Here is a 27413-nt window from a genome sequence, read left to right as displayed (position 1 = left end):
TTAGGCACCTGGAAAAAAATGTCCCTCTTTAACCAGACATTTGGTTGGAAAAGAGTTTCCTTGTTCTCTGTCTCTCGGCAAGCAACCTTGGGTGGGTCTCCATAACCGGTGGCCTCCGCTTGCTCTACATGGGCAATTTGGTGGGCGGGGGAGGACACACACGTCTGCATGGTCTAAGGAGGGTGAGAGGCACCCATTGCTTAAGGCATTGGTTCTCAACCAGTGTGCCCTGGCACCCTGAGGTGCCTGGAATTGTGGTCAGGGGTGCCGCGGGCAACACTGGCCTCTGTCCCTCTTTCCTTCCCTCCCCCCTATGATGTCCTCTCACATCTCTGATTCTCAAAGGCTTTCACAGCTGTAGTAAGAAGATCTGGTCCCACATTATAGGATACAGTGTGAATGGCATGTAGGCTAGCAGGCCTGCGTACTGTATATAGCACCCCAGAAGACTTTGGGGAGATAATATCTCACTCAATCCCTGTAACTCCACCCAGAAGAGGCTATTATGTGAGGTTCCCAGAAAGTCCTTCTAGAAACTTGAGTATAATTGGGATTTGTGGGAAATCCCAATAGCTATTGGGAAGTTCTATTGTTATTATTTCAATTTGTACACCTCCCTTCATCTGGAGATCATAGGCAGTTCAGAACATAAAGGTGCAACATGAGAACACAAAATACATAATCCTCTTCCCTGACCTTCGTTAGAGGACAAGATGCAGAATTAGCAAAATGGAGAAGGAACACTCTGACCTGAAACCTCTGCTGCCTTGTGGCCAGTGCTTTCCCTCCCTTAAAAAATGTTTAGGGGTTCTCTCAGTTTGACTCAAGAAAATCACGATTTTATAGTTCAAATTGGGGAAAATAAATATAGTAAATGGACAAAAGTACAAAGATTCACAAAATGTTTAGGGGTATGTGTACCCCTGTGTCCCCCCCCCCATGAAAAAGCACTGCTTGTGGCTATACTCAATAGTGAAAGGTTTGGGCAGTAAACCCCAAGGAATAACATACACCCTATCTGCCCCAAATTTTCTGAAACTGCCATAGAAGCAATTAACCCACCATGGATTCTTCCTTTGCCCTGAAACGTCCCGATTTAAGCTGCTCTTAAAGGGGTAATGGGCTTGCAGCTACCTTGCACTTTTAGTGTAGCTGAAATTTTGCCCATGTCCCTTTTAAGAGTCACTTGGCTCCCCATCTTCGATAGGCGCCCACCAGTCATTGAGTTTGGGAGGGGGGTTGGTTTCACAACACAGTGGTAGGAGCTAGGGGCTGTGAATAAACTGCTTCTATGAGAGCATCAGCCAGATGCAGTGCAAGGTCTACGACTCTCTGCTGGACCTTCCTGTGAACCTGCAGGTGGCCCACACCCTTGTGGTGGTTTCTGTGGTCATTCCACCCTGGACCTCCTTGTTGCCATCTCCAGAGCTGGGTGCACCAACTGCATGGAGGACCCAGAGGCCAAAGGGAAAGTCTCAGACCTTGGGAGTGGCTGGCTCTGCTTCTCTCCATCGCTTGGTCTGCCAGCAAAATCATCAGTAAAAAATTAAACCGGGCAACGGATTTTTTCTCCTGCCTTGCCCCACCCTCCAACCCTAGAAGCCTTTCCCAGACCCGGAATTTGAGAATAGCAGAAGCATCTGGGAAGAGAAAAGAGGAATTCAGAGATATTATTTTTAGAAAGGGTTTTGTAAGTTGCATGTCCTTTGAGGAACATTTTATCCTTTTGCGTGGTCTGTGGTTAGTTTTGTGATGCTTGTTGTTGTTGTTGTTAAGATTTCTATTCTCCCCTATACTTGCAGGTCTTGGTGGTTCATAGGATAAAATCACAATAGAGAAACACCAAATACATAAGCAAAATGAAAATGAAAATAACCTTATAATCCCGCCAGAACATGTTTTAAAAGGACATTGGATTGCAACCTACCCAAGATCTGGTTAAAGAGGAACATTTTTGCCTGGTGCCTCAATGTGTATAATGGAGGGCCATTAACAACACAAGAAAACTCCTTTCCCCCCTGCCCTGAGGTGTGAACAGAGGCAGGGATTTCAGGTGATGGGGTGGGGTGTTTGAGGGGACAGGAAAAAGCAGTTTTTGAGCAAGGTTTGCTGGAAAGAAGTGGCAGGACAGGAGCTGAGCTCCATCTTGGGCAGGCAGGCTGAAGGATGCCTGTGCTGCCGCCCCATGAAATGACCATGCTGTAAGATTTGGACTCCCACCATGCAGACAGGAGGTGTAAATAGGTGAATAAACCATATTTGTTAAACCTACAATAGTCTCTACTACGTTTTCTATTCCTCCAAAGGGACACAGACCCTGTGTCAGTGCCAGGGACCCCATGGGTTCTTGCCCCCACTCGGCAACAAGAAGGGCAGGCATTCAACTTTTGTAACAATATTTTAGGTCACACCATAGATTTGTATAACAGCATTACAATATTGGCTGTTTTATTTTCAGTTCTTTTCCTAATGTGGCTGCAGGGATCTGTTTTAAATGAAGGGGTTCCCAGCAACCAGTCTTCTCAACCCCAATCTGGTTCTTCAAGCTGCAATGCATGGAGTCAGGACACAGGATGTGGGCTTGTATACAGGGGTGCCATCTTGTCCTCAGGATTGTGGGTGCCCACAGCCGTAACATGGAGGTGCAACATCACAGGCACACGCCTGCACATAGTGCTCATTGACTTTGTTGGTGCCCAGTCCCTGCAAATTACATTATTGTGGGTGCCCAAGCACCCACGGGCCCCTGGAGTTGACTCCTATCCTTGTATATTGTGATAGGAATTTTATGGTCCTAGATATATGGTAATGTTCATAACTGCACGTACATAGATCAGCACAGAGCGTGGGCTGCAGGGAGAAACTTATCCAAATTTCCTTATGTAAAACTTGGAACCATTGAGGGAAATCACCTTTAATGTGTCTTTTGCTCCAGGGGCTACTTAAGACAAAAGGGTTAAGTACTGGACCATCTAAAGTAAAGAGGTTGCCAAGTTTCAAATCTAACATGCCAAATTCTTTTCACAGGTAAATATCAAAGCACTCCCACTGTGAGTTCCTCTCTTGAGTAGTTTGCCTCCCTAATGGGATTAAAATTTTATAACAGGTTTTTTGTGTGTGTGTGTGTGTATTCCTATGCATTTTAGGAACAGCATTTCCTGACAGACTTCTCACATGAAATAATTTCCCCTTTTAACAGGATATGGGAACCTCTAACAAAGTGTCCTTTAAGGGGATGCAAACAGTGATCTAAATACTCTATAAAAAGTAATTGCATTTGTCTGAATCCCTGCTATATTACTTGGCTTCCCTCTATCTCTTTGTGGCTTTGACACCTTTTTAAGGTTACAAATAATCTGTTTTCATTTATTTAATCAGTTTTTCCATGAATTAATTGAAGCACAACCAAACATATTTCTTATTAATTCTCTCATTGTGGCTAGTTCAAGGTACTTGCACAACTTTAAATTGCCATTCATATTTTCTTGGTATTAACTCATTTCCCAGTATTTTGCTATTAACATTCTAGCGGATGTTGTCACATCAAGAAACACTCTTTTATTTTCATTTGGGATGTTAGAATGCCAAAACAGATTACTTCGGGTTTCTTAAAAAATGTGTGTCTTAGCATTTATTTATATTTGGTTCCTCATAGGTTGTTGTGAGTGTGTGTGTGTTTTATTTTGGGGACATGTCCATCACATGCTGAAAGTCATTTTCATCAAGTTCTTTTAGCACATGCTGAATTTTAAGCCTTTTCCCATTGTTTTCCCATTTTTTTCAGTCCAGTAGTAATCTGTGCGGTTTTTGATAATATCTTTGTATTATTTAATAATAATTCTTTTCTAAATCTGATGTCTTTGTGTCAAGTCCGTTTTCATCTGACTGGTAATCTAATTTTTTGCTTTCTTTTTTATTTTTTAACCTTTGTTGTATTTTTACAGTTCTCTTTCTATACATGTGGAGTAATTTTTTATTTAATAATATGAAAAAAAAACCTAAGTGAAGGAAAGCAAACAAACTTAGCAGTAATTATAACAGTAATTATATGGAAATGTGATAAAATTATTGAAATGAATAAGATGCTTAACGTGCTGGGATTTTATTATTTGCAGCTAACCAAGATAACTCAAGGAGATTTTCTTTGGAGGGGGGCTTTTGCTCCTTCCTCTTTCTAAGTCTGTCTTTTAAGTCCCCAAAACCCTGCTCCCTTACAGGATATCACTTCTACAGATGGAAAAGCAGCAGCAACCCCTCAACTCAGTTATTCGCCATCACAAGATTATTACCTGCAACAACAGGCACCAGAGTTTTCAAAGTGCCCACAGCTATCTCTTTCAAAGGATATAGACTGACGGGGGAGTGGGGCTGACAAAGGGGGGTGGAGTTAAATTGCAAGGACATTTTTTCACTTTTGTTTTTTTTTAAAAAAATGTTTTTATTAAGTTTTTGAAATACAGAAAAGAAAAAAGGAAGAAAGGACAGAAAAAACAGAGAATATATAAAAGGTTCAAGCTTCCATACTCTTTTTTCCACAAACCTACTGGACTTCCCCACAACCTCCAGACCCAGCGTTCTCTGTGTTACAAATATCAGCAATTTGTTATCTTGTTTCATAACTTATTGTATCTTTCAGTTTATCATGTTACTGAGTTCAGAATGTTATATCCCAATTCTTATATATTAAAATTTAAAACACAATAAAGTTTTTTCATAATTCCACCTCTAACTTCTTGTGCCTTAGTTTTCATTTCACCTAATTACCATTACTGTGGCTAAAGTTTCCTAAATGTTGCATTTTCTTAACATTCATACAGCTTATAATGTTTTTGCAAATAGTCCTTAATTTTTTTCCAGTCCTCTTCTATTGCTTCTTCTCCCGAGTCTCGGATTCTGCCAGTCATTTCAGCCAGTTCCATATAGTCCATCAACTGCGTCTGCCATTCCTCCAGCATGGGTAGATCTTGTGTCTTCCAATACTTTGCGATGAGAATTCTTGCTGCTGTAGTAGCGTACATAAAGAAAGTTCTATCCTTCTTTAGCACCCTCTGGTCCACAATGCCCAGAAGGAAGGCCTCTGGTTTCTTAGTAAAGGTATATCTAAGTACCTTTTTTAACTCATTGTAAATCATCTCCCAAAAGGCCTTCACTTTTGGGCATGTCCACCAGAGGTGAAAGAATGTCCCTTCCGCCTCCTTACATTTCCAACATTTATTATCAGACAGGTGATATATCTTAGCAAGCTTGACTGGGGTCATGTACCACCGGTATACCATTTTCATAATATTTTCCTTCAAGGCACTACATGCCGTGAATTTCATTCCGGTGTTCCATAACTTTTCCCAGTCCTCAAACATGATGTTATGGCCAATATCCTGCGCCCACTTTATCATGGCGGATTTGACAGTCTCATCCTGTGTATTCCATTTAAGCAGCAAGTTGTACATTCTCGAAAGTATTTTGTTTTTTGGTTCTAACAATTCTGTCTCTAGTTTCGATTTTTCCACCTGGAACCCAACTTTTTTATCCACTTTGAAAACTTCTTGGATTTGAGCATAATGCAACCAATCTCGCACCTTGTTTTTTAATTTGTCCAAGCTCTGCAACCTCCAATTGTCCCCAGTTTTTTCAATTATTTCCCAGTACTTTGGCCAGTAGGCCTCCATGTTAGGTCTCTTATGGGCCTTTGCCTCCACCGGTGAAAGCCACCTCGGAGTCTTACTCTCCAATAAGTCTTTGTATTTTGTCCAGACCATAAAAATTGCTCTTCTAACAATATGGTTTTTAAACAATTTGTGAACTTTAACCTTGTCGTACCACAAATATGCATGCCATCCAAAAGTATTATCAAACCCTTCCAGATCCAGGACATCAGTGTTCTCCAGTAACAGACATTTTTTCACTTTTGCACCTCAAGACTCTGTGCTCCAGGATTGAAAAGATATATACATAGAAGATCACAATTGTCTCAAGATATGCAACTGATATTTAATTAGTTTGTTGTGTATTATGTATTATTATGTAGGAATGTTGAAATGTGTTTGACATTGTGTTATTCCCACAAAGGGGGGACCCAATTATTGTGTGTTCTGTAATTGTTTTTATGTTTAATGTATACTGTCTTATCGCGTACACCCCAATGGAGGATTCTCATGCATTTTATGCTTTCTAATAGATCAGGCTATTGTGTAGTCCAATGTTTAGATTAGATCAATTTATAACCACATTTCGCTGTCCCACCGGGCACTCTGCCAACCTTCCCTATCCATTTTAAAATGTGCTAAACCTCGTTTTACCAAGGACAAGCTTCTGGATCCCTAAAACCACCAGATACATAAAGGTGTATATGCTTTGGTTTAGCAGGAATGATCCCTTATAGAGTTAAATTGACTGATTTGGACAAGTGCCCTTTTTAAGAATGGCTTTGTTTTAACAGATTGGTTTGAAAAGGTGAGAACCATGGGCATATATAAATTCAAATTGGACTCAGTTTGAATTGGCCAAGTGTATCCAGGCTGCAATTAACTTTTTTGGTCCTTTAAGAGCAAGTGAGCAGCTTCCCATGAGTGCAAGACCAGATCCTATAATAATAAAATCCCATAGAATGGTCAAGGCAAAGACATCTCTCTCATGACATGCCCAAACCTGTGCCAGCTATGGTGAGTGCCAGGCAACATGGTCAATGAAAGCCCCGAGGGGATTCACCAGGATGTGTTGCTGTACCACTATGCCAGTGTGAGACTGCAGAAGAGCTAGCTTGACACCTGAGAACACACACACAAAATGGTGGAGGACAAAGCAAACTGCATTTTTAGTGGGCCTTCCTGCTAAATGTAAAGCATAGACCACTATTGAAAAAATGTTTCTCCCAAAAGCTAGAATGCCGCAAGTAATTTAGTAACAAAACACAACATATGTTATTTTTATATGATATATTTACACAAAGGCATCCATTTACAACATACGATGTTATTATTTGTGGGGCAAAATTTTTTAAGAAAAATTCTAGCCTCAAAGGGGGGACATTGTGATAGGAATTTTATGGTCCTAGATATATGGTAATGTTCATAACTGCACGTACATAGATCAGCACAGGAAGACTGACCTGAAGCCATTTTTTATTCCTAAACTGAGCAAATGTTTCTCTGCATGGTCAAAGTGGAAAAACCTCCCTATTGTCTTTTCCTTCACAAATCCTCTCTTAAGGGTATGCCTGTGTTTGAATAGGGTGTGAGCCTGTGACATGGCCCAGGAACGAAATATTTATCACTATTTATCACTACGAAAGAATGGCCAGGCTCCTCAGGCAATCCAATCAAGTAACCTGCCAGACAGAAAATAAACAAGCGACAGGAGAAAAACAACATGCAAATGTTCTATTTTAGACCGCCTTTTCTGTGATGTATCTGAGGGGTGGTCTTAGGTTACACCCCTTCTGTGATGTATGTATAATGTTTCTGGGGGTGGTCTTGATCTACAGGATGGGAATTTCAAAAGTCTTTATAAGCCCTTGTACAGCATTTTTGTGGGTCCTCCTCCTTTCCTGCATGAGAGGGGAGCACCCTGTTGCAACAGATCAATAAAGATCAAGATTATTAGCTGCTTTGCTTCTCGATATTCTCTGGTTGGCCTCTGTTATTTTCTCCTAGGGAACTTATGTAAGGACTCTATATGGGCTCTTGGATACCCCATAAGGGGAAAGGGCATATTTTTATTTACAACAATATTTCCTTCTCATTCATGATCTTGTGTCTTGCTGGTGCTATTGTGATACACCACACAGGGCCATACCTATGTATTTTTACAGGTTTCCAATTAGCGTCATTTTTTGGATTTGAGCCAGAACACAATTCTGCCATATTTGTTGGTTGAGAAGAAGGGAAGGAGGAGATTTGTGCAATTTTTTCAGCAGGAGGGAAATGCCAGTGAAATAGAGGATCTTGTTGGCTGTAGCGGAAGCAGACGGAGGGAGGGGTTACCAGCTGACTGCAGAATCTACACAGAAGTGGGCTTTTGTGCTACACTGGTGGATGGCCGTGGCCTGGGAACATGGCTCTAGAGTAGAACTTGGTTCAAAGGACAGCAGCCACGTGAAGACAAACAGGATTGAAGTGACACTCTGGGGGTCATGGAAAGCAGGGCAGGGAACATTGCAATATCACATGCTGCTGATTGTAGCAGCTGCCAGAGGGCAGGCGAAGAGGAGGAGAGATTGCCACCAGCAAGGCCCAGCCCTGTGTGTGATGTGCCAGCTCTGAGGGGCAGGCGGAGGGTAGGGCCGGCCTGGGTGGGATGAAAGGAGGACTGGAGCATGTTTAATGTTTAATACAGTATACTCTGCCTCCCCATTTTATCCTCAAAAACCCTGGTGAGGTGGGTTATGTGGATAGAAAGTGACTAGCCAAAAGCATTCTAGTGAACTTCATGGTTATGTGCTAAACACACTTTGCTTCTACAATCATCAAACTTCAACATGATTTTGCAGGGAGATTAATCCGTTCCCCACTTCTTTCCAGAACACACCCACCACCTCAATCAAGTGATCACATCAAGAGATATCTGTGAGTTTGCTCTCTTTTATTTAGCCTTAGGCTACATAATTACATGGATATTATTGAATCTGAGATAGACTGAGGAGGGAAAACTGGGATAGGTTGAGAAAGGGGTGCATCACTGTTCACCCTGGGATTTCTCCCATGATCCTGGGAGGCCAGTGATTAGCCCTTTACCATTTGAGTGCTATTCCTCAACCCCACCCCCAAAACAAATCTGTTAATTCCTTTTTTGAGATCTGATAATGACTCTCCACTGTTCTTTGCAGCATTATAATAATAAGTAGCAGGTGGCTAAGATATCCCTATAGGAACTGCACTCTGGGAAGGAACAGTAATCAACATGTTCAAGGGCGGCATTTTGCAACTACCCTTTTAATATTATGTATGAATGGCCTAAGCTTTCTATCATACAATGGCAGAATAAGAATACAGGACATTCCATTTGCTAATCTAAAAAGTGACAGGTGTCCCATGCCCCATTCACCAGAAATTTGCCCCCACCCACCCCGACATACCGGGGGAGTTCACTCACCTGGGACTAGCATCGATTACTTCTTGATCTCTGCAAATTTGGCCGTTAATGTACTTTCCTTCCAAGTTGAAAACCAACATTTCAGTGATCACCTTCCAATAGTGACCACTTTGTCATTGTTCCGGTGCCAGAAGGACTATAAACACTCAGTCCTTCTGGAAACCTCATCATCGACCAAAATAAGAGGGATCAACTGGTCGGAGGCTGTGGCCCAAAAATACCAGGAATTTTTTCATAGGGAAATCATTGCCTATCTACCTCAAATAACTACTGATTTACAAGACTTCAATTCGGTTTTGAAACTTTTCAACCTTCTTATAATAAACCTTACCACTTTTTTTACATCACCTCCTCAAAAGGCGAAAATGGCGCATTGCAGTACTGGGGCCCCTTGGTTTAACACCTCTTGCAAACAAGCAAGATCCCTTCTTCACTCTATCTATAATGAATACAAAAACTCTAATGCCCAGGCTCTACCACCCTCCTATTTACAAGCCAAAAGAGCATACAAACAGACTTTAAAGCTGGCCAAACGCGAGTGGTACCAAAAGCGTTGGCGAGCCTTGATTGCGGCCTCTAGATCCCGCAGACCACAGGAATTTTGGGCTCTGATAAACAAAAGAGGAAGGAAGTACCCACTGGCGATTATCCCTGCGCCCACATGGGAACAATTCTTGAGTAAATATTTCTCTTTGGCAGAGGAATCCAACTCACCCACGGAATTCCGAGCCGACCATCTACCTTTGTGGCCCTCTACCGACCCAGAACTGATAATGGACTTGATACTAGATCTGAAAACGGGCAAAGCCCCCGGGCCGGATCTAGTCCCTGCTGAGGCTATTGTTGCGCAACCGAGGTGGTGGGCTGAAATTCTGGCCAAAGTCTTTGATGCAATTAATTCTACGGGGCTTATCCCTAGGTCATGGAAGGAGGCCGTGATCGTACCAGTCCATAAAAAGGGTCCCCCTGCTGACCCAGAGAACTACTGGAACATCCGCCTTTTGTCTATCATCGGGAAAATCTATGAAAAATTTTTGCTGTCTAAGCTGTCCCACTGGGCATACGACTCAAATTTGATTGGCCATGAGCAAGCGGGCTTTAGGAACAATTATTCGACCACTGACCATATGGTAATTATGTATCATCTTGCCAGAAAATATTCTGCCCCGAGTCGGGGGCACCTATGTGTCGCTTTCATAGACTTAAAGGCCGCCTTCGACAGTATCCCAAGAAACTGTCTATGGAAGAAATTAGAGAGATGGGGCATAGATAGAAGGCTGTTATGGCTTATAACCCAATTACACCATGGGTCGTCGGCTAGAGTGAGACTCACACCGGCGGGAAACCTATCCAATGAGGTCCCAATAAATAGAGGAGTGCGCCAAGGCTGCATTTTGGCCCCACTCCTCTTCAACTTGTTTATTAGCGACATGAAGCTCTTTCTGAGTGAGTCTCAAGCCAACATTCATGCCCCCCGCCTAGCTGATTTTCGCTGCCTTCTGCTCCTATATGCTGACGATGCAGCAATCCTTTCCTACTCTAGAGTCGGTTTATGCAGAGCTCTAAAGATTTTTGCGGCTTATTGCAAACTCAACCATCTGACAATTAATTATGGAAAATCTAAAGTACTGGTCTTTACCAGGTCTCGGAAAACTTACAGCTGGAAGTTAGATGGAGTCCAATTAGAACAGGTTTTCAAATTTAAATACCTGGGAGTCTTTTTTCACTACAACCTAAGCTGGAAGCCACAGATACAGTATTTACTGAACAAAGGGAAAACAATACTTTACACTCTACTCCAATTTTTTGCGGTCGACGGAGCCTCCCACATCCCTTCTGCATTGAAGGTGTACCACGCAAAAGTGGTTTCCACCCTCTGTTATGCTGCCCCGCTCTGGGCCCCAGGGTCCAATTTAACATCGCTGGGGACATTGCAGAATCAGTTTCTCCGTCGCCTCCTGAAACTCCCCATGTGTGTGAGCAATGCAGCCATACATCTGGAGTTAAGGATTGCATCATTGGAGACGGCCATCTGGAAGCGAGTCTTTGGCTATTGGCTGTCCAGCTAGCATAGGCTTCCCGACCATTACCTCTTTCAGTGCCTCTGGCGGGATGACTTTGTTAATCCGTGGGTAGGAAAAATCCATGCTAAACTTCTGAGCATCGGAATTTCCCCAGCGGACTCCTTAAAGATGAACCTACGCTCAGCCAAAAGCCTTATCGAGCAAAGATTAGCAGACATTGAAAATCAACACAACCTCTCCAGGGGTGGGGGTGTCTGCTCCCCCAGGTATCATGGAATAACCCCACCACTTGGCCTTCCATCATACATGTCATCTCTTTCATCTGTACCACACCGACTTGCATTTATTCGTGCAAGGTTCAATGTTTTTCCATCGAACCTGCTGAGCCACAGATTTTCCAAGGGTTTGGTGTCTCCGCTATGCGAGTGTGACGGGAAAACAGTTGAATCTCTTCAACATATAATGTTCAACTGTCCCTTACATAGCATAGCCAGGACTAAATTCCTGGGTCCTGCTTTACTGCGCTTGGTTGGCAGGCCTGTTGAGTCACATGCCGCACTGCTTTTGCAGGATACAGATCCTTCTGTAACTCTGCAGGTGGCGAGATTCCTGAATGCGGTTATCTCACACACAAAAACCACCAAAAAACAACATCAACAACAAAAACTAATCGGACAGTTATGATGAGAGTGCATGACGGATCTTGTCTCCAGTTCTCCTTTTTCTGTGAACCGTCCCTTGGATCTTTCCGGGCCCCAAGCTGATATTTGTCACTGCTCAATGACCCACCCTTACATCATGGTGTTCCCCTTCTGTTGTTAGATGTATTGGTTTTTATGTTTCTGCGCTTTTATGTTTGTACATATTTTATGGGCTAATAGCCGTAAATAAATAAAATAAAAAATTGCCCCCAGATGGGATGGATACAGGAGGATATGCTTCACCTAGTGTTGATTTGCATCCCACCATTTCTCCAAAGAGCTGAAGTTAGCATACACACTACTACGCCTCTCTATATTATCATTACAGAACCCCTGTGATGTACATTAAGCTGAGAGATATTGAGATTTTATTTATCTGTAGATGAAGCATGGAAATCATTGAATCCGGGATAGGCTGAAGAGAATGATGTAGTATAGGCTGGAGAGTTTGCGATGCTGAGGAAGGGGTGTGCATCATTTTTCACTCTGGGATTTCTCCTCAGGCCTCTGGGTGAGCTTCATGGTGTCATTGATTCAGTCAGAGTAGGAAACCATCACCTGGCTGAAGGCCAAGAGGGAAACCTTACTGCTGTCCTTCAATACTTGGGTGTTCACATGCTGACCCACAATGAGGGAACTAGACAGAGGGCCTTCTCAGTAGTGGCGCCCGCCCTGTGGAACGCCCTCCCATCAGATGTCAAGGAAATAAACAACTATCTGACTTTTAGAAGACATTTGCAGGCATCCCTGTTTAGGGAGGTTTTTAATGTTTGATGTTTTATTGTACTTTTAATTCTGTTGGGAGCTGCCCAGAATTGCTGGGGAAGCCCAGCCTAATGGGTGGGGTATAAATTATTATTATTATTATTATTATTATTATTATTATTATTAATCCTCTGAACAGAAACTTCGCTTGTATCGAGCCCTGTGACCAAGCCAGTGAGCATTGTCTGTGTGAGGAGAAACTGAGATTACAGGCAAAAAAAAAATTCTTTCCAGTAGCACCTTAAAGACCAACTAAGTTAGTTCTAGGTATGAGCTTTCATTTGCATGCACAGTTCTTCAGATACACTCAGAGTGTGAGTCTTGCCTACTGTGGGGCGGGGAGAGACTCTGCGTCACTTCAGAGAGTCTTAGTCCTTTGTTCTATTCTGCTTTCATTTTCAGGTGAAGCAGACGTGTCTCACGATGCTTTGTGCTGTGATAGTGAATGGCTAGCTTCTGCTGTAAGCTGTAAAGAAAGCTGCTTTTAGTTATTAGTACCTCTGTGTGAGACTCTGTTTTTTGCACACTGAAGCACAGAAGACAGCAGCTGCTTTCTTTGGACGCTGCCGGACTGTGCTGTTTCCTCAGAGCATCTGAATGCAGGCTGTAATGCAGAGACCTGGCTCAGCTTTAGAAGCGGGCCGGACGCCAGGCTTATCTGGGCAATAAATCAATCTAAAGTCTGTGCTTGCTGAAGGCTGGTTTCTTCGCAGTGCAATAGAAATTGGCATGGGGACTATTCGCCTTGTCTTTTTAAGTTTCCAGTGGGGGTTAGTATGAGACAAAAGGAGAGGCAACAGTTATTAGATTTAGACATACCTGATGGACAGGCAGCATTTAGAAAATGGGGGTCTTGAAAGAAGGACAAGCAGGAGCATCTAGAAAGGGCTATGATGACATTCTGATGAACACAGGAATTCTTGACAGGGTTATTCTGAAGGGTTTGCCTACTTTCTGTATTTTTCACACATGCTTCACAGCAGCAGCACATTGTCTTTTTGCACTCCTTAAGTGTGTTATTTTTAAATATAAAGCAGCTTAGACATGATTTTAAAATCATTGAATTAAAAAATGCCTTGGATTCAAACCTCTGCTTTCCACCTCGCTCCTTCACTTCTTGCTTTTGTCTGCCATCCGTTCATCTCTACACCCCTGTGATTCTCCTTCTCTCTGACCCTCTTTCCCATGCACATTTTCTTTTCCTCAAATTGTGGAATTATTGAGTTGGAAGGGTCCCAAGGGTCATCTAGTCCAACCCCCTGCAAAGCAGGAATCGCAGCTAGCTACGCAGCTCCTTAATGTGTGGACTGGACCACCAGGGCAAGGATATGAAATCTGCCTCCAACAGAACTGCACCACCTGCTCATCTAAGTCAACTGATGCTGGGTAAACATGATCAACAGGCAGAAGACCCTGGTCAGCAAAATGAATTGTTGTCACTCCACTCACCTTTCGTTTTATAAGAAATGCTCTGCTTGGAGGGGAGAGAGACACAAATATCTGTGCTCGGGAGAGTCTAAACCCTGGTGAGGAAGGATAGGCTAAGAGACAGTGACTAGCCAAAAGCCCCCTCAGTGAACTTCATGGTTATATGCTAAACACACTTTGCTTCTACAATAATCAAACTTCAACACGATTTTGCAGGGAGATTAATCCATTCCCCACTTCTTTCCAGAACCCACCCACCACCTCAATCAAGTGATCACATCATGAGATATCTGTGAGTTTGCACACTTTTATTTAGCCTTAGGCTACATAATTACATGGATGTTATTTAATCTGGGATAGGCTGAAGAGGTTGTGATGCTGAGAATCTGGCATAGGTTGAGAAAGGGGTGTGCATCACTTTTCACCCTGGGATTTCTCCTCAGGCCTCTGGGTGGGCTCCATGGTGCCTGCTGTGCGGGTAAACATACAGGAGTATGAAGTGCCGTTGTTCCACTCAGAGTAGGGGATTACCACCTGGCTGAGGGCCAAGAGGGAATCCTTGATGTCCTTGATGCTGCCCTTCAAGACTTGGGGATTCACATGGCGACCTTCAAGGAGGGCATTCTTCACCCACTGGACAGAAACTTCACTTGCATTGAGCCCTATGACCATGCCGGTGAGGATTGTCTGTGCTCGCTGAAGGCTGCTTTCTTTATGGTTGGCGCGATAGAGGTTCTCATGGAGACCATTCCCTTTGTCTTTTTAAGTTTTGGGGTGGGGAAAGTATGAGGGAGAGGCAACAGCTATTAATTTTAGACATAACTGATGGGCAACATTTATTTGGCTATTTAGTGCTGATTATTTTCTGCTGGATTCTCTGACAAACATTTTTAATCTGTAGATAGAGGGGGGTAAATCTTTAATGAAAGCTTCAAGGAGCAAAGGGGATTTAACTGAAGTTATTGTGCGTGTGGACCTGAGTAGGAAGATCTGTGGCACATACATGGGGCTTCCTTGAGCTGGATGAGGACACGGTGGGATAGTGGAGATTCCAGGAATATTTTCAGAGCTCCTTCCCCCAACATGTATAAAGAAAGCGCCCAGCACAAAATGCATCCCAGCCTTCCCAGAGAAGGTATTGGTGTATAGGCTGGGTTTGAAAACCAAGGTTAGCTAAAAACTTCCCATATCCAATGATACCATCTCTGCACAGTTGCTCCTGGAGCCGCTAACTAGGTAGAGAGCTCCTTAAATGTGTGGACTTGGCCACCAGGGCAAGGATATAAAAATCTGCCTCCAATAGAAGGGCACCATCTGTTCATCTAGGTCATCCTATGCTGGGTAAACATGATCGACAGGCTTATGAAGGTTATAAAGATCCTTGGCTGGGAGTGGGAATGATTTTTTAATGGGGGTGGAAATTATTGTGGGAGACACCTTGGGCCTTGCAGGGTACACGTTCTTTCCTTTCCTTCTCCCATTGTTAACTTCTGATAAAAACATGCATTTAGTATTGTTCAAGAACGGTGAAAATCTTTCTGCAGAGATAAGAGGAGAATTACTGTTCAGACCTCCACCGGACTGATTGCAGTTTCAAGTTGTGTCTTTAGCCAATATTAGCACCGATATCATGGCAACTGGTGGGGAAAGTCTTATCTCAACAGGCCGTAATGGAAAGCAGAAATAAATTTCTGAATTAAGGAGGAAGCAGTCTTAAAATGGTCAGTCCCTGAGAGGATCTTAAGCAATCTGGAAACTATCATCCTGCTCCCAAACCATATTTTTCAAAGGAAAACTAAGTCCCAACGGTGTCAAGAGTTTTTACCTTCAGGTTCATTGACATTTGTTTGGAACTCTTCGAAGGTTACTTGACAGACTTCCTTTCCCATCGCGAAAGCGAGTAGTTCTGCAACGCTGAGGTATCCTATGCTAAGACGTTGTGCACTTATGATGCGGGAGGTTTTACCTGATTGGCCACCTACCTGCCACGTAATCATCATGCCTTCGGGGACAGAGCCAGAGGCAGTGCACACGAATGTTTCACCTAAGGGAACAAAATAGACAGATAGACAGACAGACAGACAGACAGACAGATGAAATTCATGGTTTTTTAATGACTTTATATTACTGTTTTTATGGGGGCGGTTTATATTGCTTTACAGTTTTTATGTTTCCTAGTGCACTGTTTAAGATTTAAGCAGCTTAGAAATGATTTGAAAATCAGCAAATGTATAAATGCCGTAGGTTAAAACCTCTGCTTTTCATCTCACTCCTTCCAGTCTTGCTTATGTCTGCCGTTTGTTCTTCTCTACACCCCTGTGATTTTCCTTCTCTGTGACCCTCTTTCCCATGCATATTCTCTTTTCGTGGAATCATAGAATTCTAGAATTGGAAGGGACCCCAATGCTCATCTAGTTGAACCCCCTGTAATGCTTACTTACCTCCTTCATCAAAACTTATTATACACAAATAAACAGCCATGTAAAATATATAATGATGAGGAATTCACTGGGATTTCTTCCCGCTAAATAGTGCCATTTAGCACTGCAAGAGATACTATTTACAAAACCTCACACACACACCCGTGCAGTTAATTCTGGTTTAATCAGATATTTTCATTGTGCCCAAAAAGGGGGGGTAGCATGCGTTTGTGTAGCAGGTTGTAAAATGGACAGTAGAAAAGGATATGTTCTACAGTGTCCGACACATTCAAAGAACATCCACAATGTCTATCATTTCTGGGGATGTTTAAAAATCTGCCCTTGACAAAAGCTGAAGGAAAAACATTCAGTCGGGCTAAGATAAAGGTCCTGCTTTGGACAGAAATTATTATTTTTGAGATATGTGACCCTGTTATCTCGGGGGAGCAAATTTTATTTACACCTGACTTGATGTTGTTTCTCCCCATTGTACCTTAATCTGTTTTGACTATTGCAATAAATATATTGCTCACTCGAATTATACAAGGGTTTCAAGATCTGATTTGAATACCAATAGATCTGATTTTCCTATGTAAGAGTTAGAACTTCTGGATTTATCAGAGTCCGTAAGTAGGTCAGAGAGTAGACTGAAATGTTGGCAACAAAATGGAAATGCAACCAGTATTTTATAGTGCTAGCCCACACTCAATATTCCATCATGTGTATACCTAGTTCTGCACACATTGTCTCATACATAATTGAACTTGGGAGCCCCAGGAGACGTCTCAAGACGGATGTGAGGGTAACCCGACTGAGACATCTATCACCCCATTGAACGCCAGGGCTGATCTGGCTGACCTGGCTGGCTAGGCAGGCGTCCCCCTGTCTCATGTGTGTCCCTCCCTAAGCTGCACGCTCGGTGGAAGAGGAAGACTATCCCAGGTAGACGGAGTGTACTGTTCCTCGGTCAAGGCCTGATGATAGCTGCGCTCCCTGTATAGATAGAACCTCCCTGATAGAACCTCCCCTGTAATGCAGGAATCTCAGCTAAATAATTTCAGCTGCATAGTTTGTGAGAAGAATGCCTCTGCTGTTCCCTAAACCTGAAAAGATCTCAGCACACAGAAATAGGCACTTACAAATCTTAATAAAAGGGTATTTGTTTTGGAACCATGGGATCCATCCCTTTGGAATGACTATCCCGTTTACTGCTGGCAAATAAGCAGAAAAGTTGGAGGAAGAGAATCCAAGTGTTGTTATTGCTCTGTTTCTAAGGGTGGTTCCAGATGCCCAGATTTCAGGTACATGCATGAGAAGGCTGCAAAGAGGAAGGAAAGAGAAGCAAACTCACGTGGAGCAAACTGGGAAGAAGTCAGTGGCAGGCTGGCCCCGCAAAGGAGTCCCACAAATGGTAAGAAGATCTTGGCCCACATTTTAGTATTCAGTGTGAATGGCATGTGGGCCACCAGGCCTGCTTATATAGCATCCTGGGAGACTTTGGTGAGATATGTTTCCCATCAGTAGCTCCACCCAGACAATCCAAGAAGAGGCTATTCTGTGAGGTTCTCAGAAAGTCCTTCCAGAAACGTGAGTGTAATTAGGATTTGTGGGAAATAGCTATTGGGAAGTTATATTGTTATTATTTCAATTTGTACACCTCCCTTCATCTGGAGATCATAGGCAGTTCAGAACAAAAAGGTACAACATGAGAACACAAAATACATAATCCTCTTCCCTGACCTTCGTTAGAGCAGTGTTTCCCAACCTTTTTTGGGCAAAGGCACACTTGTTTCATGAAAAAAATCTCGAGGCACACCACCATTAGAAAATGTTGTTGCCCAAGTGCGGCTACTGCAAAGAGTTTCCAAAACAAGGGCAAATTCTCAGTGCAAGAAGTGGGCGCTGCCAGGGGAAAGCTGGAATGGGGGGAAGGAAGGTTTCCCCATTTCTCCTCACCCTCATGGCCGCCAATAAATAAGCAGGTCACTCCGCATGCCAAAATGAACTAACCGCCTCGGAGCCAAAGATTTTGGAAAAGGCACATTAATTTTAAAGTTACTGTTCAAAATGAAATCGGAACAATTGTCTGTTCAGACAGGAACCCCGCTAAGGGAGGTTTCCATAAAAGGCGAGGGTGAGAGGGAAGAAATGTCAACTTTTCTGGTTCTGCGCTGGGAGAGGGGAATCCAACGAGGGAGTGAAAATGGAGAGCGGAGGGCGCCCGAAAAGACGCGCCGGGGATTTATTTTAATGTGGCTGCTCATAAATTAGCAAGCGTGGCGTGAGAAGTGCCAGGCTCCGCTCCCAAATATGCTGAGTAAGAGACATACATTACGCCGTGAGCCTTCTTCCTCGACGCGCAAGAGTTACCTCGCCCGGCAGAGCCGCCTCTTCGGAGAAGCCCCGGGTCGCCCGGCCTCCACCCGGCGCAACCTCGCCTGCCGCCGCCGGGCACCTCACTCCTCTGGTCCCGGAGCGAAGAGCAGCACGCCCGAAGAGAAGCGGGGGGCCGCCTCCTCGTCGCCAAGCGCGCCCCGCCCCGCCGAGGGGAAAGCCGCCTCCTCCCGGCAGCAACTCCGGCGGCGGTGGGTGGGACTTACTCCCGAGGAAGTCTTTCCGTGAGGGGTGCGCGAGGTGCTCGTCCGGGAAGGGCCAAGCGGGAATGGGCGACTGGGTCGGTCAGGGCAGCCGAGCCCTCCGGCCACCCGCCTCACCTGGAGGCGCGGACGGCGCGCCGGGGCGAGTCCCCGCAGCCCCTCCCCGTCCGGCCCAGGAGGAGCTCCGCTGCCCAGCTGCTTCCTGCCCGCCCCTCGCCAGCCGCCACTCGGCCTGCGCACCCCGGGAAAGGCCGCCCGACTCGCCCGTCTCCCTCCCACGGCACACCAGGCAACGTCTCATGGCACACTAGTGTGCCGCGGAACACCGGTTGGGAAACACTGCGTTAGAGGACAAGATGCAGAATTAGCAAAATGAAGAAGGAACACTCTGACCTAAAACCTCTGCTGCCTTGTGGCCAGTGCTCCCCCCCCCAAAAAAAAAGTTTAGGAGTTCTCTCATTTTGACCCAAGAAAATCACGATTTTATAGTTCAAATCAGGAAAAATAAATATAGTAAATGGACAAAAGTACAAAGATTCACAAAATGTTTAGGGGTGTGTGTACCCCTGAGTCCCCCTAGAAAAGAGCACTGCTTGTGGCTATACTCAATAGTGAAAGGTTTGGGCAGTAAACCCCAAGGAATAACATACATCCTATCTGCCCTAAATTTTCTGAAACCTCCATAGAAGCAATTAACACACCATGGATTCTTCCTTTGCCCTGAAACATCCCAATTTAAGCTGCTCTTAAAGGGGTAATGGGCTTGCAGCTACCTTGCACTTTTAGTGTAGCTGAAATTTTGCCCATGTCCCTTTTAAGAGTCACTTGGCTCCCCATCTTCCATAGGAGCCCACCAGTCATTGAGTTTGGGAGGGGGGTTGGTGTCACAACACACTGGTAGGAGCTAGGGGCTGTGAATGAACTGCTTCTATGAGAGCACCAGCCAGATGCAGTGCAATGTCTACGACTCCCTGCTGGACCTTCCTGTGAACCTGCAGGTGGTCCACAGCCTTCTGGTGGTTTCTGTGGTCATTCCACCCTGGACCTCCTTGTTGCCATCTCCAGAGCTGGGTGCACCAACTGCATGGAGGACCCAGAGGCCAAAGGGAAAGTCTCAGACCTTGGGAGCGGCTGGCTCTGCTTCTCTCCATCTCTTGGTCTGCCAGCACCATCATCAGTAAAAAATTTAACCGGGCAACGGATTTTTTCTCCTGCCTTGCCCCACCCTCCAAGCCTAGAAGCCTTTCCCAGACCCGGAATTTGAGAATAGCAGAAGCATCTGGGAAGAGAAAAGAGGAATTCAGAGATATTATTTTTAGAAAGGGTTTTGTAAGTTGCATGTCCTTTGAGGAACATTTTATCCTTTTGCGTGGTCTGTGGTTAGTTTTGTGATGTTGTTGTTGTTGTTGTTGTTGTTAAGATTTCTATATCGCCCTATACTCGCAGGTCTTGGCGGTTCATTGGATAAAATCACAGTAGAAAAACACCAAATACATACGCAAAATGAAAATGAAAATAACCTTATAATCCCGACAGAACATGTTTTAAAAGGACATTGGATAGCAACCAACCCAAGATCAGGTTAAAGAGGAACATTTTTGCCTGGTGCCTCAATGTGTATAATGGAGGGCCATTAACAACACAAGAAAACTCCTTTCCCCCCTGCCCTGAGGTGTGAACAGAGGCAGGGATTTCAGGTGAGGGAGTGCGGTGTTAGAGGGGACAGGAAAAGGCAGTTTTTGAGCAAGGTTTGCTGGGAAGAAGCGGCAGGACAGGAGCTGAGCTCCATCTTGGGCAGGGAGGCTGAAGGATGCCTGCGCTGCTGCCCCATGAAATGACCATGCTGTAAGATTTGGACTCCCACCATGCAGACAGGAGGTGTAAATAGGTGAATAAACCATATTTCTTAAACCTACAATAGTCTCTACTGTGTTTTCTATTCCTCCAAAGGGACACAGACCCTGTGTCAGTGCCATGGACCCCATGGGTTCTTGCCCCCACTCGGCAAAGAGAAGGGCAGGCATTCAACTTTTGTAACAATATTTTAGGTCACACCATAGATTTGTATAACAGCATTACAATATTGGCTGTTTTATTTTCAGTTCTTTTCCTAATGTGGCTGCAGGGATCTGTTTTAAATGAAGGGGTTCCCAGCAACCAGTCTTCTTAACCCCAATCTGGTTCTTCAAGCTGCAATGCATGGAGTCAGGACACAGGATGTGGGCTTGTATACAGGGGTGCCATCTTGCCCTCAGGATTGTGGGTGCCCACAGCCGTAACATGGAGGTGCAACATCACAGGCACACGCCTGCACATAGCTCATTGACTTTGTTGGTGCCCAGTCCCTGCAAATTACATTATTGTGGGTGCCCAAGTACCCACGGCCCCCTGGAGTTGACTCCTATCCTTGTATATTTCCTTCTCATTCTTGCTGGTGCTATTGTGATACACCACACAGGGCCATACCCATGTATTTTTACAGGTTTACCAATTAGTTTCATTTTTTGGATTTGAGCCAGAACACAATTCTGCCATATTTGTTGGTGAGAAGATGGGAAGGAGGAGATTTCTGCCATTTTTTCAGCAGGAGGGAAATGCCAGTGAAATGGAGGATCTTGTAGCGGAAGCAGATGGAGGGAGGAGTTACCAGCTGACTTTAGAATCAACACAGAAGTGGGCTTTTGTGCTACCCTGGTGGATGGCCGTGGTCTGTGAACATGGCTCTGGAGTAGAACTTGGTTCAAAGGACAGCAGCCACATGAAGACAAACAGGATTGAAGTGACACTCTGGAGGTCCTGGAAAGCAGGGCAGGGAACATTGCAATATCACATTCTGCTGATTGTAGCAGCTGCCAGAGGGCAGGTGAAGAGGAGGAGAGACTGCCACCAGCAAGGCCCAGCCCTGTGTGGGATGCGCCAGCTCTGAGGGGCAGGCGGAGGGCAGGGCCGGCCAGGGTGGGACGAAAGGAGGACTGGAGCTTGTTTAATCTTGCCCCTTAATCTTGCCCAACAAGATGTTGGACATAATATTATGATGGCTGACTGGGAACAGTTATGGACCACTGGTATGAAATTTACGGCATGCAATGCCTTAAAAGAGAATTTAATGAAAATGATCTATAGGTGGTACATAACACTAGTCAAGCTTGCAAAAATTTATCATTTGCCTGATAATAAATGCTGGAAATGTAAGGAGACAGAAGGCACTTTTTTCCACCTTTGGTGGACATGCCCAAAGATTAAGGCATTCTGGAAGATGATCTATAATAAATGAAAAAGGTATTTAAATATACCTTTCTGAAGAAACCAGAGGCCTTGCTTCTGGGCATGGTCGGCCAATTGGTGCCAAAGAAAGATAGAACGTTTTTTATGTATGCCACAACAGCAGCAAGAATACTTATTGCAAAGTATTGGAAGACGCAAGATCTACCTGCCAGGGAAGAATGGCAGATGAAACTGATGGACTACATAGAAATGGCGGAAATGACTGGCAGAATCTGAGACCAGGGAGAAGAGTCGATGGAAGAAGATTGGAAAAAAATTAATGTATATTTTAAAAAATATTGTAAAATCAATGAATGTTAGAAAGATGCTGGAATGAATTTACATGGTCTTAGCAGAAAGGTTGTATAGAAATAAGTTAGAATGGATTGTTAATGGGTTAAAGTGTAAAATTTAAGGTTAAATTGCGTTAAGTTAAATTATGGAACAAAATCTGAGAAACAATTATGAATTAGAATACAAAAAGGGAGGTGTGAGGAAGTCAAGGAAATAAGTAAATGAAAGATAAAGATATGAAAATACTGGATGTTAGTGTTTTTAAATGTTATTGTTTAGCTGTATTGTTTTGGGGTTTCCTTTTTTTCCTTTTTCTCTCTTCTCCTTCTTTTTTCTTTTTAGTATTGTATTTTCCTTTATTTTTGAAGTATTGTAATCTTTTTTGTATTATTGTTGTCTGTTTTTCTTTTTTCTGTAATTGTTAAACCTTAATGAATATCTTTTAAAAAAACAAAAAACAAAGTGGTACGATAAGTCATCCTTGCATCGTAGTAGCTGTCATAGATATGGAATCCAAGTGTGACATTGGGTAGGAACTTAGGATTCTCATTGATTTTGTTCACAGCAAATGCCAAAGCAAGGATGTGCTGGTAGAATTTTGTCACCATTCTGCATATAGAGGTAGAATTCGTTCATCCCTTTGTATAACGAGTATGTTTCCTGCTATCATATCACAATATTGGTAATTTCTACTAGAGTCTATTGGGGGGTATTGGCCAAACCTACACACACACACACACACACACAACATCCTGTCATTTACAGAAAAATATATTTGTGATCTGAGCAACTACAAAAGATGCAGAGCAAACGAAGCAATTTCTTACTCTGCAACATCAAGCTGGTTCTGAGAAGGATGTTCACTGTATGAAACTTCATGAGAATGGTAAACCAACTGAGAAGCAATTCCACCAATGAAGAGAGCTCCTGGCTGGAACCACTCATGTGGAACAGGGTGGGGATCGTTTCTGGGACACTCCAGAGTATGTACCCCATAGGAAGCAACAAAGGTAGAGCTATCAGAAGCCACAACATCTAATCAGCAAAGCATCCCTCTAAATTGAAAATCTCCTCTGTACAGAAACAGAAACTACCAGAATTAACAGTCTACATAGGTTGGTGGCTAATTCTGCTAACACATCTCTTAAGAGAAATACATCAGCTCTGTCTTTGACTGAGACACCAATGCATGCCTTAAGGGCTAGCAAGGTTAGTTGATGTAAGGTGGAATAAAAGGGGAAGAGTATGAAAGGAAAGTGACGGAGCCCTGCCCACCTTTTCACCTACTCTCAGGTGTACATTGCTTGGGGGCGTATTTATATCAATTTTCAGGTTTACTGGTTGATCATTTTCTAGTAACTTCTGGCAAGTCTTTGGAGCTTTGGGCAGTTGGAACAAATTATAGGGGCTTCCATGATCCTAGGAGGCCAGTGATTAGCCCTTTACCATTTGAGTGCTGTTCCTCAACCCCACCCCCAAAGCAAATAGAGATAGGCTGAAGAGAAAGATGTAGTATAGGCTGAAGAGCTTGCAGTGCTGAGGAAGGGGTGTGCATCATTTTTCACCCTGGGATTTCTTCTCAGGCCTCTGGGTGAGCTTCATGGTGTCATTGATTCAGTCAGAGTAGGAAACTATCTTTCTTTTTTTTTACTACCACTAAATATAATTAAGAAATAAAAATTACATACATCGATATTTAGTTTGTTATTTGTTATTTACCATCTTATTTCCTCCCAAACATTGCATACAACAACACACATATGTGCGGACACCCACACCCGCACAGAAAATGGTAATAATGAAAGTAAATATTTTCCCCCTTTTATCTTCCAAAATCTTTTCTTCAGCTTTGACTTCCTGTCAAGTCCCTTTGCATATGCTTTATCTTACATTTGAATGCACACAAAACAATAAACCTTTCTATATAATTTTTCTAATACATTCTGAAAACATAATAAATCCTTAATTGTTGTCCACCTGCTTTTAGTTCCTTTATCACTCGAATGCTAGCACGGAGTCAAAACTATTATTGTATTTTTGAACATATCTTCTATAACCATCCCATTTTTCTGCAAATTTTTGCTTTGAGTTTCCTCTGAGTTTCCTAGTCAGTTGAGCCGTCCCCATCAATTTCTGTAATTTGATTTGCCAATCTGTTATTTTTGGAGCCTTGTGATCTTTCCATCCCTTGGCCACTAGTATACAAGCCACTGCGGTTGCATACAAAAATACCTCTCTTAGATTTTTTGAGATCTCTTTATCTAAAATACTTAATAGAAATCCCTCCGGTTTTTTAGTAAAAGTTATCCCCATCATCTTTTTTAATTCATCGTATATTTTCCCCAAAAAAATCTTAATCTTTTCACACATCCACCACATCTGGATCATGTCACCGTTATTTCCTCCACATCTCCAACAAGCATTTGCCAAATTTTTATACATTCTTGATAATCTGGAAGGAGTGAGGTACCACCTATGAGCCATTTTTATCATGTTCTCTCTTATATTATAGCAGGCTGTGAATTTCAAATTTACCTTCCATAAGTTTTCCCAATCTTTTAGCATAATTGGACGGCCCACATCTTGGGCCCAATTTATCATTGAAGCCTTAACCTCCTCATCCATTACTTCGTAGTCTAAAAGAAGTCTATACATTTTTGTGATTATTTTAGTTTTACTATTCAGTAATTCTCTTTCAAATCTTGAAGGCTCCTTTTCAAAACCTATCTGCTTATCCTGTCTGAACATTTCATTCACCTGGAAGTAATCTAGCCAAGTAGAAAAGTGATCTTTTATTTTCTCATAACTTATCAATATTAGTTGACCCTCCTCCTCCCTTAATATACGTTATCCGGTTCTCTTTGATGTTGTTGGTTTTTTAGCAGCGATTGCTTCTCATGGAGAGTTCCATCTTGGGGTAGTTCCATCTTGCTCCGTAGTTATAATTAGATCGTCAGCAAATGCCCTCATTCTGTAACTTCTATTTCCCAGCATAATCCCTTTTATTTCTTTTTCCTGCCTAATTTGTTTACATAAAACTTCCAATGTTAATATGAAAATTAAGGGGGATAGTGGGCAACCTTGTCTGACCCCTTTACTGATTTCACACTCCTGTGATAAATTTCCATTTATTATGATTTTAGCTTTTTGTTTTGAATATATTGCTTCAATCCCTTTTATATACTGTATACCAAAATCCATATGGTGTAAAAGACCTTACATAAATTTCCAGGAGACCCTATCGAAAGCTTTTTCAGCATCTATGGCCATTAAGGCTGTCTTCTTTTCTATTCTTAAGTCTAAATACTCTAATAAGTTTATAATGTTTCTAGGGTTGCTATAAATGTGCCTCCCGGGCAAAAAGCCAGCTTGGTCATTGTGTATAATCATCTGGAAGACTTTTTTTAATCTTTTGGCTAAAACATTTGCATATAATTTATAATCGTTATTTAGGAATGCAATAGGCCTATAGTTGTTAATAAGTAGATTGTCAGTTCCCTGTTTTGGAATTAGTGCAATAAGGCTGTCTTTCCATAAGTCCAGCATGGTTCCATTTTTTAAGATGTTGTTCATGATACTTCTTAATGGGTCAGACAGTATGTCCTCAAATTTTTTATAATATATTGCCGGTAGGCCATCTGGCACTGGTTACTTTCCTATCTTTGCTTCCTTAATTGCTCTTTGAATTTCATACAATGTAATAGGGGCATTCATCAGTTCTTTTTGTTCTTTAGTAAGTTTCAGAAGACCGTTCTGTTCTAAATATTCTTTAACTTCTTCTGTTGTTTCATTTCCTTCCTTATAGAGTTCTCTAAGGAATTTAACAAATCGTTTCTCTATTTCTTTAGGGTTGTTTATTATTTTGCCTTCACACTTAACTCTATTTATAAGCCTTTCTGCCTCTCTGTTCTTAATTGCCATGCTAATAACCTTCCTGGTTTATTAGCATGTTCAAAGGTTTTTTGTTTCAATAATCTTAGTTTCCATTCCATTTTTGCATTTATTAGCATTAAATATTGAGATTGTAGGATCTTAATATTTCTTTTTAATTCTACACTATTTGGTTTTTTGTATAATTCCAGCTCGCTTTTTCTAATCTCCTCTAAGATTTCTTGTTGGGGTTTTTTATTTTGTTTTCTTTGAATTACGTTTTGTTGAATAAAGAAACCTCTTAAGACAGTTTTACTAGCATCCCAGGCTATCTTTAAATCGGTGCCGTTATTTAAATTCAGTTCAAAAAATTCCTTTAAGGTCTTTTTTGCTTTTTCTATTATTATTTCATCTCTCAATAAAGTTTCATTTAATCTCCATCTTATAGATTTCCTCTTACCCCAAGTCAGCGTTACTTGTACTGCATTATGATCAGCTATTGTCTTTGGTTGAATTTCAGATTTACATATTTTGACTGTCAAATCTTTTGTTAACCGGATGGCATCAATTCTTCCTGCCGAGTTATTATGATAGGAAAAAGTGTATTCTTTCACTGTCTGATTTTGTATTCTCCATGCGTCCTCTAAACTTAACAAATCTACTAACTGAAAAAAGGTTTTGGGGAGTTTTATTTGCTGTTTTTTAGTAGTCTTTTTGGATCTGTCTAAATCAGGATTTACCACTCCATTTTGGTCTCCTAAAAATATAATTTTCTCTCCAATAAACTCCCCCAACTCTCGTTCCAACTTTTGATAAAATTCACATTTTTTTTCATTCGGCGCGTAAAAGCCGATAACTTTAATTCTTTCCCCCTGGACTATTATTTCTATCACAGCGATCCTTCCTTGTGAATCTTTATAGATCAATTTCGGCTCCAAAAGCTTTTTTGTGTATATTACAACT

General features: G+C 42.6%; 1 long non-coding RNA gene and 1 gene segment (V, D, J or C); one reads left to right on the top strand and one right to left on the bottom strand.

Moving 5' to 3' along the window:
- Positions 1-14537, top strand: part of LOC309355931 — a 49750-nt gene extending 35213 nt beyond the window's left edge. Inside the window, exons 2-3 of the long non-coding RNA XR_014162642.1 lie at positions 8517-8653; positions 14401-14537. This is a non-coding gene — a long non-coding RNA (uncharacterized lncRNA). The remainder of the gene's footprint in view (positions 1-8516; positions 8654-14400) is intronic.
- LOC309355880 (Ig gamma chain C region-like) lies at positions 14420-17895 on the bottom strand. The segment is given in 3 exons: positions 17777-17895; positions 15972-16049; positions 14420-14715 (listed from the first exon to the last, which is right to left on the bottom strand).
- Positions 17896-27413: the final 9518 nt, after the last annotated feature.

Source organism: Podarcis melisellensis, assembly GCF_964234715.1.
Source record: "Podarcis melisellensis genome assembly, chromosome: 13".
NCBI lineage: Eukaryota > Metazoa > Chordata > Lepidosauria > Squamata > Lacertidae > Podarcis > Podarcis melisellensis.
The sequence above is the reverse complement of the archived record's forward strand: the minus strand, read 5'-3'. Positions and strand labels throughout refer to the sequence as shown.